This window comes from Suncus etruscus, chromosome 4, assembly GCF_024139225.1.
Source record: "Suncus etruscus isolate mSunEtr1 chromosome 4, mSunEtr1.pri.cur, whole genome shotgun sequence".
NCBI lineage: Eukaryota > Metazoa > Chordata > Mammalia > Eulipotyphla > Soricidae > Suncus > Suncus etruscus.
Window position 1 is genome coordinate 31,845,023 of NC_064851.1, and position 16,551 is coordinate 31,861,573.

Genomic DNA, 16,551 nt, shown 5'->3' on the forward strand with positions numbered 1-16,551 from the left:
AACCTTTTCTTGATCTCTTATAATTTTCATTATAAATGAAATGTTTCTGGACAACACCTAGTGGTACTTGGGGCTGCTCCTGGATTTGGTCTCGATGGTCATGCCTGTTGGTGTGAAGGGGACCATATGAGATGTCGGAATCAAATCTGGGTCAATTGAATGCAAAGTAAATGCCCTCCCTGCCATGCTACCACTCCAGTTCCATTATTTTATATGCTTTCTTTCTTGTCCAATTTACTTCCTCATTTTGGAAAATTACTTGATAATTTCTTTAACACATAGATAAGCAAACCATTGTGAATTTTTTAATCCTCTTTCCAGTATAAATCATCTTACAATATTCTCATTTCCTCTTCTTTTATATTTTAAACATTTTATCTTCTCTCTCTCCTCCAAAACTTTATATCATATTTTCTTGCATATCAAACAACTTTTTACTTCTTTTTCCAGCTTCAGGGATGAGTGATCCACCCCCCCCTTTTTACTGCCACATCCCATTCAGCTGCCAGGTGTCATCACTCAGTCCTCTGCTTGTCTTGATACATCTTTCAGGGCACAAAGAGTGCTGCATCTCATCCAGCCATAGGGTGTAAAACTTTCTGGTACGGGGTCCTCTGCTCAGCTTTTAGGGGACACAGAGGAGGCACTCTGTCTTCCTCTAGCTATCCTATTAATCACTGCACCCCAGCCAGCTGCTCTTGGAGGAGCCCCCTTTCCCAGCTCTCAATGTAGATCACAATTAAAAAATCACAGTCACTTACTACACATGACAAATGTAAAATAATTGTTGGCATCCGAAGTCTAACTTTCTTAAACATATGCTGTTAACCTTTGAGGGTTCTACTCTTTTTCTCTTAATTTCCATTGGTGTGCTTTAAAACAGAGGTAGTCTTTTTTTCTCATTAAGTTCTGTCAGTAACTTGTATATCTTAGATATTAGCCCCTTGTTTGATGGGAATTGGGTGAATAGTTTCTTCCAATCTATGGGTGGCTTTTGTATCATAGGCACTATTTCCTTTGAGGTGCAGAGTTTCTCAGCTTAATATAGTCCCATCTGTTTATCTCTGTTTCCACTTGTGTGCAAAGTGCTTTTTCTGCCTTGCAGATGCCCTTGGTGTCAATGTCATGGAATGTTTTACCTATGTGTTGTTACCTTATGGTCTGGTATCCAGGTCTTTAATTCATTTGGATTTGATCTTTGTGCATGGTGTTAGAAATGAACAGGCAATTTCTCAAAAAAGGAATACAAGTGGTCAAAAGGCACATGATGCTCCACATCACTAATTATCAGCGATATGTAAATCAATGAGGTACCATCTCATGCCACAAAGACGGGCACACATCACTAAGACCAAGAACAATAAATGCTAGTAGGGATGTGGTGAAAGGAACTCTTAATTCACTGTTGAAGGGAATGCAGCCCAGTTCATCCCTTATGGAAAACAATATGGCTATTTCTCAAAAAACTGAAAATTGAGCTCCATATTATCTAGCTATACCACTCATAGAGATATACCCTATAAACACAAAAATGAAATACAAAAGTTCCCTTCCTCACACCTAAATTCATCGCAGCACTATTTACAATAGACAGAATCTGAAAACAACCAAGATGCACTTCAACAGATGAATGGCTAAAGAAACTGTGGTACATGTACACAATAGAATATTATGCAGCCGTCAGGAGAGATAAGGTCATAATTTTTTCTATATAAGGATGGACATGAAAACTATTATGCTGAGTGAAATAAGTCAGAGAGAGAGAGACACAGAATAGTCTCAGTTAACTATGGATTTTAAGAAAAGTTAAAGACATTATTGTAATATAGTCCAGAGATGAGGGCCAGAAGGACTGGCTCAACATATGAAGCTCACCTCAAGGAGGGGTAAATGCAGTTAGAACACTGACAACTACCATGACAATGTTAATGAGTGAGAGAAGAAGGGAGTGTGGGTGTAGGGATATGGGGTGAATTGGTGGTGGGAATGTTGCACCGGTGAAGGATGGTGTTCTTGTGTTTGACTAAAACCCAACTACAGTCATGTTTGTAATCACAGTGTTTAAGTAAAGACAAAAATTTTTTGTTCATATTCCAAAAAAAAGAGAGGTAAACTTATAAATCCTATATAGCTCAAACCCTATATTTTAACAGGAAAAGTAGGGTTTTGTCTTATACATCCAGTTGTCTTATACACCAGAAAATACGGTATCTTCCTCTTCCTTAAATTCTATATACAGAGCAGTATTTCTCAAGAAAAAGCAGAAGTTTAGAAACAGTTATAGTACAATGGGTAGGGTAATTACCTTTCCCATAGGTCACATAGGTGACATGGGATTGATCCTTTATACTCTATCAGATTGCCTGAGCCCACCAGGTAAGATTCCTGATAAGCCATGAGCACTTCTAGATGTAGCCCCCAAATAAAAAAGAGGGGAAAATATTCTAGTCAGAGAACTAGGATGTATGACAGAATAAATTTTATTTGTTGCCAAATTTTCTTTCCCTTTTCCATGAAAAGTATGTTTCAATTGTAAGAGATTATAAATATAAGTTTGAATGATCAATTTATTTCCTCAAACTTTTGTTATTTTGTAAGGTATATTTTATTCACTAAACCAAATTCCAAGCTTATAAGCTTTATTGACTTCTGATAATTTTTATTCCTTTAAATTACTAGAATAAGATATGGGATTATAAAATAGTACAGCAGGTAAGGCACTTGCCTTGCATCCTGCAGATGGGATTCAATCTCCATCATCCATGTATTATTCTGGGTCCCTCCAGAGATAATCCCCAAATCTGACCCTGTGTCCTGCACACATACACACACACACACACACACACACACACACACACACACACACACACACACAAATTACTAGAATAAAATGTTACTAATGAACATAATTGGTTTTTCAGGGATAGTAATATAAAAAAGTTTAGGTATTAGCCGGTAATAAGATAAAGATCCAGTTTTCATAAACATTGTATTCTAAACATTTGAAAATTGTATTCCTAAGTAACATATTTTCTATAAATAACTATAGCTCTTTCCTTATTATTTTATTATGCTTTCTGAAGATATATAGTCATTGATAAAGTTTTTTTTCTTATTCTATAAAAAACTTTTTTTTTTTTGGTTTTGAGCCACACCTGGTGAAGTTCAGGGGTTACTCCTGGCTATGAACTCAGAAATTTCTCCTAACTTGGGGGACCATAAGTGATGCTGGGGGATCAAACCATGGTTCGGTTCGTCCTAGGTCAGCCACTTGCAAGGCAAATGTCCTACTGCTGTGCCACTGCTCTGGCTCAAGAAAAATTTTCTTGAAGAAAATTTATGACTGGAAGAATCAAACATGCATATATACTTTTTATTTCTCTTCCTTTTTTTTTTTTTTTTTTTGTGGTTTTTGGGTCACACCCGGCAGTGCTCAGGGGATTTTCCTGACTCCGTGCTCAGAAACTGCTTCTGGCATGCACGGGGGACCATATGGGACGCTGGGATTTGAACCAATGACCTTCTGCATGAAAGATAAACGCCTTACCTCCATGCCATCTCTCCGGCCCCTTATTTCTCTTCTTAGGTTAAAAGTTCTCTAATGTATTTTCTGATTGTGCTAATATAGGGCAATTTCTTTAATTGTAGAAATCAAATTCAGTGTCAAAATGTAAGTTCATGAATAGTGTATTCTACAACAGTCAGATATATATAATATTAGCATCAATAGATTTTAATTGATAGCTCCCCTCTGCCTTTTATCTATGTCATTTTAATAAAAAAATACAGAAGCATAACATATATAATGACAGTTAACAGTTAATACAATAGTTAGCACAGCAGTAAAAATCCAAATTTTTTGACTATTATTTTCTCACCCATTTTTTTCTACCTTTCCTCAAATTAGTTGGGAACACTGACATACAATATTGTTGAGCTAGAAAATCAAAACAATGAAATGTTTGTTATTTTGAATGATGAAACTGTTATCAAAACTGTTGAGAATATTAGTAGGAGAACCCACACCTCTTCTTTACCCAGCTTTCCTCCCACCACTCATTTTTAAAAAATCCTCATTAACTGTAACAATATCTAGTATTATAGAGCAGAACCTTGAGAAGACTATAGTTTCTCCATAACATTCTCCATACCATTTTCATTGATATTATTCTCTCTATTCTATTTTACTCTCTGTTTTTGAAGAGATAAACTAAAGGCAACATATTCACAAATTTCAGTCTTTCTGAAATTTCTGTATTCCTGTGTCTCAGTCCCTAGCAACTTAGATTTGGGCAAGGCTCACCTGAGTAAATTTCCAACAGATAAAGCATGAGATTAAAATAGTGACTGCTTTCCATAGAACTATGAATTTTCAATGTAGCTGATTTGTATTGATCACTGTAATTATTACAGATTATTTATTTTAAAAATCTAGACAGAACTATTGAGTTTTCAATGTAGCTGTTTGTTTATTTGATGGAGACATTATTCCTAAAAGTTAATAGGTTGTATGTGTATGTTTTTATATCTAAATTAAGTATAAGTAAAGTGATTGAAGTCTTGAAAATGCTAATTGCCATCATTTGCAAACATGTGTGAGTGGAAAATAGCAGATAATTGCATAGAAAACAAATGGAATATTATGTAGAATTTACATGTCAAAAAGAAAACTATACAAAAAAATCCTAAACACATTCTAGATAACCAATCCTCTTTCAGTACTGACTTTCATTTTGTGTTGAGCATTGGAAATGATAGTATTTAAAAACTACTTTCAAAATAATAGAATTCTGATGCTGAAGCAGAACAATGTTGTAGCATAAACCCTGAGTAGGAATTAGATCATCTCTGTGTAGTGATAGCCTCATAGTGTCTGGTCCTACAAAAACTTGGGAAAGATAATTTATTTCATCCTTATGTCTTTCATTCATTAAAAAAATGACTGACATATTTGTTATGGTGCTTAAATAAAGAAATTATTAAAAAAATATGGGCCAAGGGAATACCCATTCAAATTTCCCCAATATTTACTGTGCCTTTGAAAAAAAAGAAGAAACTCAAACCTTTTTAAGTAGTTGCTGGTTTGGGTTTTTGGTTTGTTCTTTTTTTTTTTTTTTAATTTTTGTTGTTACTGCCTTGATTTTTGTTTCTGCTTTTGTTTTTGTTGTTGTTGTTTTGTTACCTTTTTTCCCTTTCTTCTTCTAAATGGATATTTATAACACTTAAATGGACTCCTCCTAGTTTATTGTTTTTTTCATTTTTGTTTTTGTTTTTGTTTTTGTTTTTTTTCTTTCTTTTCCCTTATCTTTTCTGGAATCATCTTGTTCAGCATCATAACTTGAGGGGGAAAAAATGGATGGTACCATTACCAGAGAGTAGTATAAACATTTAGTGGAAATAAAAATGATCAGACTTGAACACCAAATCCAAACTCAAATACAACAGAATTGATACCCAATTTACAACAAGCTGTATAAGTGGGGAACAGTTACACTAGCATTATGGGTGATAAAGGAAGGAGAAATGGAAGGGAGGACAACACTGGTGGTGGGAATGCCTCTCATTCACTGCTAGAATGTGCCTTAAATATTACTGTGAAAGATCTGTAATTCACTTTGACCACAATAAAAGTTAAAAAAAATTGTTTGCTTAAAATATGAGATTGTTTTAGTGAAGTTAGTTATTCCAAAACTCATTGTTTAAACTATTTTCATCTTTAAAAGCATTTATAAGTTCACCAAGTGCTTGTTTTGGAAATATACTGTCTTTAAGCCAACAAAACTGAAAACATCTACAATTATAGCCAGTGCAAGTATTGCTCTGCAGAATTATCCCAAAATCCTTCTCCTTGATAGGTGTAAAATCACCAAACTTAGAAAACACAAAATTCAAGTATGAGAAATCACTTTGTAAGATATAAATATATATATAACAATGTAGAATTACACTAATTTTTGATATAAGCAAAATATTTAATAATGATTAATCATTGTAGCTTCCTTAAACTCATTCCTTTCTTACATTTGTGAGCTGATCAGATAGTATTTCTAATTTAGTGCCATATGTTAAAAAAAACAAGCAAGGAATAAATTGACATTAAACATGATTGCTATATTATAATGTTAGATTCTGTAATCAGAGGACCACATAACTGGAATAAAGCTTAATATTTAATCTATCTGCCAAAAATCCCCCACAGTGGCCAGCCAGGGCCATCTCCATAAGAAGATGAACCCTGCCTAAGGTTATCAAGAGGATGATCTTTAAAATGATTGGCTGTTTTCTAGGGGTACCTTCCTGCTGCTCCCTTGTGTCCTTCCTGTTAGGTTACCTGGTGTGGCCAGGTAGCTTGGAGTGGTTGTTAACAGAAATAGGCTTGTAGAAATCTGGCATGTGGCTTATACCATGTGGTCCTTACAAAATGGTGTCTCTCCTTGCTCAGAACTTGTGAAGAAGCCTGCCAGGTTGCCTTCACAAAATGGCATCCCTCCTAGTTCAGAACCTAGAGCCCAACAAAAATATGTACTAAATAGTGGATTCTAATTAATACTATTCATGCTAGTAAATTATATATGCACATATATATGCATCTAATAAAATTACTGATTTAAAGTCATTTAAGTATAGATAAAAGTGTAGGTCTATATAATTAAATGACTTTAAATAAGTCATTTTATTGGTTTTATCATGTAGCATTGATCACTAAAATTAATTATCCATGATATTAGGTGGGAATTAAGATACCCTTTGAATAATAATGATAAAACATTAGAAAACTTTAGATTAAATTTTCAAGCATACCTGTAAACATTATACCAGAATTAAAATTAAGATTATACCAGAACTGAGGATAGTTTAGTCTCAAAAATGATAGTAAAGGAGCCTGAGCTATAGTATGGAGGTAAGGCATTTGCTTTGCATGCAAATGGTCGGTAGTTCAAATCCCGGCATCCCATATAGTCCACTGAGTCTGCCAGGAGCAACCCCTGAGCGCTGCTGGGTGTGACCCAAAATCCAAAAAAAAAAAAATGATAGTAAGAGGTAATAGAAACAGTTTTTGACCAAAAAAAACTAGCCCTCTTTTGTACTCTTTTCTGCCCTTTGTTTAAAAGACAGTTGAGGTTCATGATTCATTATGAAGTCTTGACTCTTCACTGTTTAAAGAAACATAAAATTAATAAAGTACTTAATGACCTATTAAAAAAAGAAGACAGAGGTAAAATAAGAACTTTCAGTAATATTTAAAAAATCTCTGTAAATCAATAATATTAAATTTTTGACTACAGTGTTTTTACTTACATTTCTTTGTATTTTAATTACATTTAATTATTGGCTGTTGCATTTATTTGCTATCTTGATTGTATCGAAAGTAAAAAGGATATAGATAAACTAGAATGTATAGTGGCAAACCATAAGCTATGTTTTATACCATAGGCGCAGATGCCCCTAATACTCTGGAAATAAAGAAACATAATAAAAGAATCCATCTATTTGACAACTGTGCAGAGCAAGATGTGTCACCAGTATGAGAGCAGTCTCTCTTCTCTGTATAAAAGGCACAACCTTGTCACACTCTAGTGTCACTTTTATAATGTAGAACCATGATACTCCATGGAACTTTAAATGATATCTTGTTACAGCAAGTTTTTTATTGCAAAGATGGTGGATCTAGATCCTAACTAGTTTAGTCAGGAACAGATTTACCAAAACACAATTGAGAGTTAACAGTTTAGGAAACATTAAAAAAAGTCAGAGAACCAATTTGTTTTTAATAGTCAGGTAAAACAATTCTGATTAGACTTTGGGTGTCTTATAAAGAACTTTGATGGCTATAGACTAGCCTGGATTACAGTATTCTATCATACTCTAAAGCATCCAATATCATTAAATACTTTATGTGGTGGATTAAATATAAAAATAATGATCAAAAGTCAGCAGGAACACTGGAGAAATGAAATAAATAAATAATAAATAAATAAATAAATAAAATTTTATTTTAACTTTCCAAACTATATGATAAAGAAAAGGAAACTAGGAAAATTTAGTGTGTGCTATGTAAGTCAACTATAAGGGTGTAATACAAAGATTATTACATTAAAATCATTATAATGAATTTTAAAGCAACATTAGCATTCACTTATATAGCACTTGTGGACAAAACTCTGCTTTTAATCCTTTAGGTACGTAATGCATTCATAATACATTAAAGCAACTTGCTGATGCTATTATTCATGCACAATTTATAGAAATGAAGTGTAGGGGTTTTGGCTGTTCCAGAACTCAGGCTGCTGAACTGCAGAACCAAGCAAGAATTTTAGCAACCTAGCGTCATAGATCAAGAGTTTAACTTCTGCCCCACAGTGTACTCATATATGAGAGAAGGGACCCTGACATTGGTGGAAGGAAGAAGTGCAACCAAACTCACTGATAAATACTCAAAATAATTTAACCCAAATTTATTGACTTTGGTAATGAGATAGACTACAATCTACCCCAAAACTAAATATTCTTCCTGAACATAGAGCAAAGCATCCCAGTAATGGATATTTCCTCCCCCCCTAGGGCATAAAAATGATTTCACAAACTTGGTTGTGCAGTGCTGGAGAGTGAGAAGCTTTTCTAGCTATATCTATTCCTTCCAGCCCTGCCTTTTGCTTTCCTGACATAAGAAACCTTGACTAGGGGTATAGCAGAGTAATGTGTTTAGTAAAGGTCAAGGGAGATTGTGTTCTGCCTCTTGACATCATCAAGAAAATCTTTGGCCTCATTGTAATTACAGATCTTTATCTAGAGCCAGGAGAACAGACGGTGAGAATGCAGCTTGATTTCCAAATCCCAGACTGATCATGGAACATAAAAATTGAGAAATATCATTTCTGACTCGTAGACAAAAAATTTTAAATGGAAATCACTGAGGAAAAAAACAAATATTGACTCAGTATAACTGCTTAAAACTACACTTTAAAAATTCATCAGGCTAGATTTACTTGAACAATAGCTGCCCTTTCCTATTTAATATTTTTATTGTCTGATTTTGATGTGAAATTTTTGTCCTTTGATATCTAGATCATCAGGACACATATGCCTGTTAATTACTTTATTTAGAAATACCATTGTTCAGATGTTAACAGGGCTCATGTTTGGACTTCCTGGGGACAATAAGACTCTCTAGGGGGTACTTAGCCTGATGAAAATGTTGTTCCTGAATGATCATCCTTTCCTTGTGGAAGTGTGCTAATAAATACCACTAATGAGCATATTAAATTTGTTTCTTCCTTCATTATGTGCTAGGTCACCTCTGAACATATCAAGGATTCATTTTGCTCACAAAATGGAGCCATTTATTTAATCTTCAGGCAACACATTATTTCTGTTTTTAAAAGCCATTTTATTTTTATTTTTTTCTATGAGATGATTAAAACAATTAGCAGTATGTAAATCTAAGTATCACACATTCCAGAGATGTGAGCTTGAAGAAGAAAAAACTTTTTTTTAGAAAAACTACAACAGAAGATATGAGTATTTTGGTAGAATTACAAATGAGTTATTTTGAGGCCAGAGAGATAGCAGCTGATCCAGGATGGACCTGGGTTTGATCCCTGGAGTCCCATATGGTAACCCAAGCCAGGAGTGATTTCTGAGCACAGAGCCTGGAGTAACCCCTGAGAGTCACCGGGTGTGGTCCAAAAGCCAAAAGATAAAAAGAAAAGAAGAAAAAAAAAGAGCTATTTTTCTGTACAAAGAAAATAATTTTTATTTTTACTAAAAATAGATAGGAACAAATTTTTATTTTCTTTTTTTTTTTTTTTGTTTTTTTTTTGTTTTTGGGCCACACCCGTTTGATGCTCGGGGGTTACTCCTGGCTATGTGCTCAGAAATCGCCCCTGGCTTGGGGGGACCATATGGGACGCCGGGGGATCGAACCGCCGTCCTTCCTTGGCTAGCGCTTGCAAGGCAGACACCTTACCTCCAGCGCCACCTACCCGGCCCCCAAATTTTTATTTTCAATGTCCTTTATGTTTGTCCACATAACATTTTATAATTACAATTATTATACATAAGTTTATCCAAAATATTATATACAATCTACATTTTCTAGAAATTTTCTGGATTTCCTATATCACTTGAATTTTTTTAATACACATTCTATTTTTATTGTAAGGGAGTACATACATGTGTATGTTTGGTTTAGTATCTGAACCACATCTGCTCAAGGCTTCCTCATTGCTCTATTCTCAAGTGTCACTCGTGGGGTAGGATACAAGAGACTGAACCCAGATTGTCGATGTGCAAAGCAAGCATCCTGTCCCTTCTGTTTTATCTCTGAACTCACATATGATTTTTTGTTGTTGTTGGATAGGATCAAGAAATGACTTTCCGGGGCCGGAGAGATAGCATGGAGGTAAAGCATTTGCCTTTCATGCACAGAAGGACGGTGGTTCAAATCCCGGCATCCCATATGGTCCCCTGTGCCTGCCAGGGGCGATTTCTGAGCGTAAAGATAGGAATAACCCCTGAATGCTGCAGGGTGTGACCCAAAAAACAAACAAACAAAAAAAAAAGAAGAAATGACTTTCCAATATTTAGATGTGGATTATATTCCACTAGGATAGACTATCCATTAATTATTCTCCAACTGTATTTCAAAAGAGCATAAATTAAGGAATAATTTTAGGAAACCTGTTATTGGTAAGGGATTGCCAGGGGAGGTCAGTATTGGCTAAAAATCTGCACAAGTTCCTACATGTAGTGGACACTTTAGTCTTACTGATGACTCCAGAAAGAAATATTTAAGCTCCTCTGAAGAACCAAGGATCTGTGTGGTGGTAACCTACCACCCAGATTAGGGAGAACCCTGTTCTGAGGCTGTGGTAAATTTAAATTCTTTGTAAAAATACAAAAATTGATTCTAATCTCTATCAGGATTTGGTCTCTTTGTCTTTTGCCACTGAAATTCATTTCAGGAGAAGACAATAGATTTGAGAGATCTTATTTATTGAGGGAGGACATGCATTCTCTAAAGAATGTGGGATTCTCCAAAGAGAGAAATGAAGAAAAGTCAAAAGTAAAGGAAATTTCTGCCTGTATGAAGGATGCAAACACCCCTAGAGTAAACTGCACAGAATTGCCTTTGAACCATGGAATAAAAATTTTCCAAGCAGCCTAGGCAGCTCAGATAAGAAGTCCATGTTTGGCCTGTTTGGAGAAAAGAATTTTAACCTGCTTTAGAAATCTTATTAGGGCCTTTCTAATGAATTGCCTTCTGAGGGAAACTCAGTAGTTACTCTTGGGCTTTGTCTTAGGTCAAAAGTACTCATAGCTTCAAGCTTTCTAGAAGTCTGGCTGGGTATTTTGAGAATTTTGAACATAAAACTGAAGCTAGACAAGATAACTAACTTTCTTTTTAAGATCTTGGTTTTAGTTTTCTTTTCTGAAATTCATTGCCAAGGGACTCTTCCTGACTACTCAGTATAGCTATAGCAAATATTTGTCTAATGGATTTAAAAGAAAATCTGGCATATGTTAAATCTTTTTTGAGATTTTATTGGCTAAGAATTGATTCCAGTCCAGCAAACTAACCAGAATATGCTTAGAAGCAATCCACCAACAAGAATTAGGGGAAATACCTGAATAGAAGGAAGCAATGGGGAAATTTGGCTGCAGTTTAATGGTGGCCTTATTTGTAAATGGTTGCCCTTAGGGTTTTGATTTCTTTTTGTTTGTTTGTTTTGTTTTGTTTTTGTTTTGGGGTCACACCCGGCAGTGTTCAGGGGCTACTCCTGGTTCTATGCTAAGAAATCACCTCTGGCAGGCACAGGGAACCATATGGGATGCAGGGATTCGAACCACCCTTCTTCAGCATGAAAGGCAAATGCCTTACCTCTATGCTATCTCTCTGGCGGTTTTGATTTCTTAACTTTAAGGTATTCACAACTGTATGTTTGGTTTGCTAATGGAACTGCTAGAGTAGTAATCCCTGCTCAGTCTTCTTTTAAAATTAATTTAACATAAGCAGCTGTATTTCAAATACTATAAATGTTATTGTTTTATTTTCAGTAAGGATATAAGAAAAAACAATAAGGAGGCCAATCATTTTGAAGATAGAAAATTATTATTTTTCTACATCTTTTTTATAGTGCTTTTGTTCTACAAACAGATAACTCTTGTGCACTAACTTCTAATAAATATATGTGGACTCTTGAATCAGATTTCTATACTCTCTTCAATTATATCATGACATTGACACAAATGCTACTAGCTAATAATGATGGCATAATATTTTTTGCTGCAGTAGAGATTTTAATGCAAATTGAAAATCTCTTCTGCTTAGGCTCTGTCTCAGAACCAAGCACGTTAAAAATATTTTTTAAAGCTCTTAACTATATAATTTATTCTGTATATTGCACATCAATGTAAAGGAACTTAAGAGTTTTAATAAATATCACTAAGATAATTTAAACCGCACAGTGAATTTATGATTGAATTTTAAAGTAAAATAAAAACTTCTTTTCTCTGTTTTGAAAAGCAAATATTCTGAAAAAAAAAAACAAAACTGTATGTTCCTAATTCGAATGTAAGACTGCATTTTGGTAGCATGAAAAATGTAAAAATAAAAGGGAAAGAGGAGTTCTATAAAGTGTTTCATCATTTAACTGACAGTTCTTGAATGGTATCCAATAAAAGCAGATTATGACTATTAGCACCACTCATTACATAGCGAGAAAATATTGATGATTTGACTTTCAAGCAAATTACATAAAAAAAATTCCGAATTGTTCCACCATTTTCTTCCTCTATATTTGTTCTGATTTGCTGTTGAATCCATTTTTTTAAACACATTTATATCGGACTGTTTTTCCCACAGAGTTACACATAATAAACAGGATCGGATTTGTGTTCAGCTTATTAATGCTTTGGTAACAACTGTTACTATGCCATGCTTCTCTCAACAGCTGTTTATGTTTTATTTAAAAATCTGTAAAAAAACATTTCCATGTAGTCCTTTGATCTGTATAATAATTTCCTTTTGTTCCAACCCGTTGAAGGGGTCTTTGAACCCAAAAGGAACTATTCATCTATTCCTCTAAGACAGGTCCACTTTCATCATAAAAAAATGAATATCATGAAAAATGAACTCTGAAATCAAAGTGAGAAAACAAAGGTGGGTGAACTCTACAAGCCAATAGAATAAAGGTCCAGGTAACTGCTGCAAGTGATCAGTCACTATTGTTCTAAATTGATCTTGATTTGCACCGGGAAGCTGTCATTCTGCTCTATGCCAAATCTCTTCCAAAGTTATCTTTTGTGTTCATGCTCTGCTTACAGCCTCTCTAAAAATTCAGCTCACTGTTTGTCACAGTCAGGAACAAGTCTGTTAAGCTCCCCCTAGCTGATAAGTAGGCGTTGTTACTTATGGATATCCTGTTGTGCCTGCCTCCTGTAGTCTTGAATTTTCTTATTGTTCAAGCCGGAGTGATCTCAGAGGAGCATTCTTTGTAAAATACAATGTCTACTTAAAAATTTGTCAATGTGCTTCCAAAAATAACTTGGATATGGGTCCAAATGACCATCCTCTCCACATGCTTCATTGTGATTAAAGTAAAACCAGAAAAAATAATCTTCAAAATAAGAAAGGGAGGCAAAGTACCATACTGTAAATTGCTATATCAACTGAGAAATGCCATGAAAGGCCCTTCCTTTTTAAAGCCAAGGATGAATAAGGAAATGGGAATACATAATGTACACTTGGAGAAAAAACATAAAGCAACAAAAGCTTTTATTACCGTGCCAATAAAAGCTACGGATAAATCAGGTAGAGTGGAGAGGAGTGGGTATAGAGAAGACAGTAAACGAAAGATATAATTTTAAACAAGTCCAAGAATTCTTAAGAATGGGTGGTTTTGAGACTGAAATTTGAGCTAATATCTTTTGTTTGGTACTACAAAAAATAATATCGGACTCAAATGGAGTCATCTGTACCAAGCCTCATGCCACTAAATCAATATTTAATACCAAGAATAAATTACAATATCAACCTCTACATATAATGCAGCCTTTAACAGCCTATCTGTGAGGCCCTAGGTTCTGAACAAGAGAGACGCAATTTTGTAAAGGACCACAAGTTAAGCTTCTCTTTCTTAAACCTAAATTTCCATTAACTCTGCCCTGATCTATCAGGTGGCCATATCGGGTAACTTATCTGGAAATGACACAGGGAGCAGTAGGAAGGTACCCTAAACAAAAGCCAATCATTTTAAAGACCATAGAGAAGCTAGACACTCCTTATCCTCTCTCTATATGAACTGGCTTGTGACTTTGGAAGTGGTCGTCAGTTTGACTGGTCAGTCAGTTTGGGGCTTGTGGCTGAGGGAATAAAGTTTTCTTTTGATTTACTCCAATTGTATGGTTTCAACCTTCTACTCAGAACCCTAACACTGTTAGGTCTGGACTTGGAATCTGCCTCCCAAAAGACCACCAGGGAGACAGTGCTGCAATGTAAAAGCAGGTTTTTTTTTTTTCTAGCATGCTAAGATCTACCATTTCCTAAGAAAAGGATACCCTAAAAATGGCTCACAGACTGTTTTATAGGATACCTAGGGCTTCAGTCTAGATGGGGAACTTGACCTTTAAAATTATTGTTTCTTAGTACAAAGTGTATCAGACAAATGGCTAGGATTGGTTGTAGGATATATGTTGCTTCAGGCAGAGAGCTAGGGCGGTCTGTAGGTTCAGTTAAAGGAAATCATTTGCGCCTCCAGATCCAGGGTGAGGTGTCACCCAGGGTGTGGATGTCATCTGGCGATCAGTTCATTGCTTTTTAGCTTTATATGGAAGTTCTTATCATTGTGATATTTCTCAGTATTTGACCAGGCTACCAGTTCCTCATATCAGGCATATCAGTGCCATTTCAATAAATTACAGAAGCAGAGCAAGAAGTTATTTCTAACTTGAGCCTGTCGTGGCTGTTCTTGGGTTCACAGCAAAGTTAGGTTACAGAAGCAGTACAAGCAGTTATATCTAAATCAAACTTTAGATCCAAAAAACACATCTAGATCATCCTAGTCAGCATTAGTAGGACAAAATTTTCAAACTACTCCTATAGGCCAGAAAATTTTGGTTCCACTCAAAGGCCCATCATGTGCTTTATTTGCAATATGTTGGCAGGCTTGAAGATGGTGTATTCATGTCCTCAAAGCAATCATCTAGGGACAGAGAAACAGTGTAGTCGGTAGGGCACTTGACTAGCATGCAGACATTCTGGGTTCGACCCTAAGAGCACATAGGGACCCCTGATCATCACCTATAATAATTTTCAGCAGCTGAACACAGAGCAAGGAGTAAGCACTGAGTATCACTAGGTATGACTCCCCCAAACCAGAAAAAAAATAGAAATTTGAGTTATATATAATATTATTCTCCTGATGTTTTTGTTGTTGTTGTTGTTTGTGTTATTGATTTTTTTTTATCAACACAACACTTGAATTCCAGCCTAACAGCTCTAGGTGCATTGTCTGGGGTCAGACTCTGGGTACAATGCTTGTGACCACACACTCGCGCGCGCACACAGTTCCAAGAAGGCACCTGAGAGGACTTACATTCAGGGGGCTGAGCCAAAGTGGGGGAAGGTGAGGCCTCCAAATAGGGGGACAGGGACAGGCCCGGGGTGTGTGTGTGTGTGCTACTTCTTGCCTAAGGAGATATTCATGGCATTGTTCTGGGTGATTTTGAAGCCCTACAGAGTATTGTGGGAAGCCCCTGCCTGTATCTCCTTGTCAAACTCCAAGGAGGCGATGTCATGCCACCCGGGCAAGAGTCGCATCTCCTTGAAGCCAGGGAACTGTTGAAGAGCATTGACAGCATGAGCTCATTGGTCTCTTCAAGCAGGTTGGTGAGGAACAGGATGTGATTGGGTGGGTTTTCGGAAAGAGTCTGGGCAGGTGACATCTGCCCCGGCATGAGTTGCTGGAGGGGGGTGGGGGCTACTGAGGGGAACTGGCCCTGTACGAGGCCTGGAGGGATCATGCAAGGAAGTGGTATGTATGGAGGCTGCCCTGGGATGTGGTGCATGATGCAGGGTGCCTGGATCATGTGCGGCACACCCGGGACTGGCCCCTGGACACTGCCCACTATGGAGGCACCTGCCCAGCCCTGCACTGCCTTCTTGGCTGATGAGGTGTCCTGGCTCTTGGGTTTTCTCTTCTCCCGCTTGTGGTCCTGCTCCAGAGGTGCCCTTCTTCATCTTGCAATGATATCAGAATCTGTCTTTGCATACTGGATGCACATGGGCTTGTCGTAGAAGGGGAAGCCCTGCATGGAGCGCAGGACATTGGTGGCACTGCTGACCTCCTTGAAGATGACAAAAGCCTGATCTCTCATCTTCAGGCTCCTGGACACTAGGATATCCAGGATCTGGGAGAAGATGGCGTACAGGGACATCTTCAGCTCATTCTTCTTGATCTTCTCGTTGAGGTTGGCTGGGGTGAGTCTCGAAAACCGCCATGGAGCAAGACACTGAGGGAGGACCGAAAAGAACATCAGCACCATCGGGTC

The 16,551-nt window shown here is 36.4% G+C and overlaps 1 pseudogene; it reads right to left on the reverse strand.

The window, feature by feature from the left end:
- Positions 1-15,679: 15,679 nt before the first annotated feature.
- On the reverse strand, positions 15,680-16,545 carry LOC126007024 (U1 small nuclear ribonucleoprotein A-like; annotated as a pseudogene).
- Between the last annotated feature and the right edge of the window lie 6 nt (positions 16,546-16,551).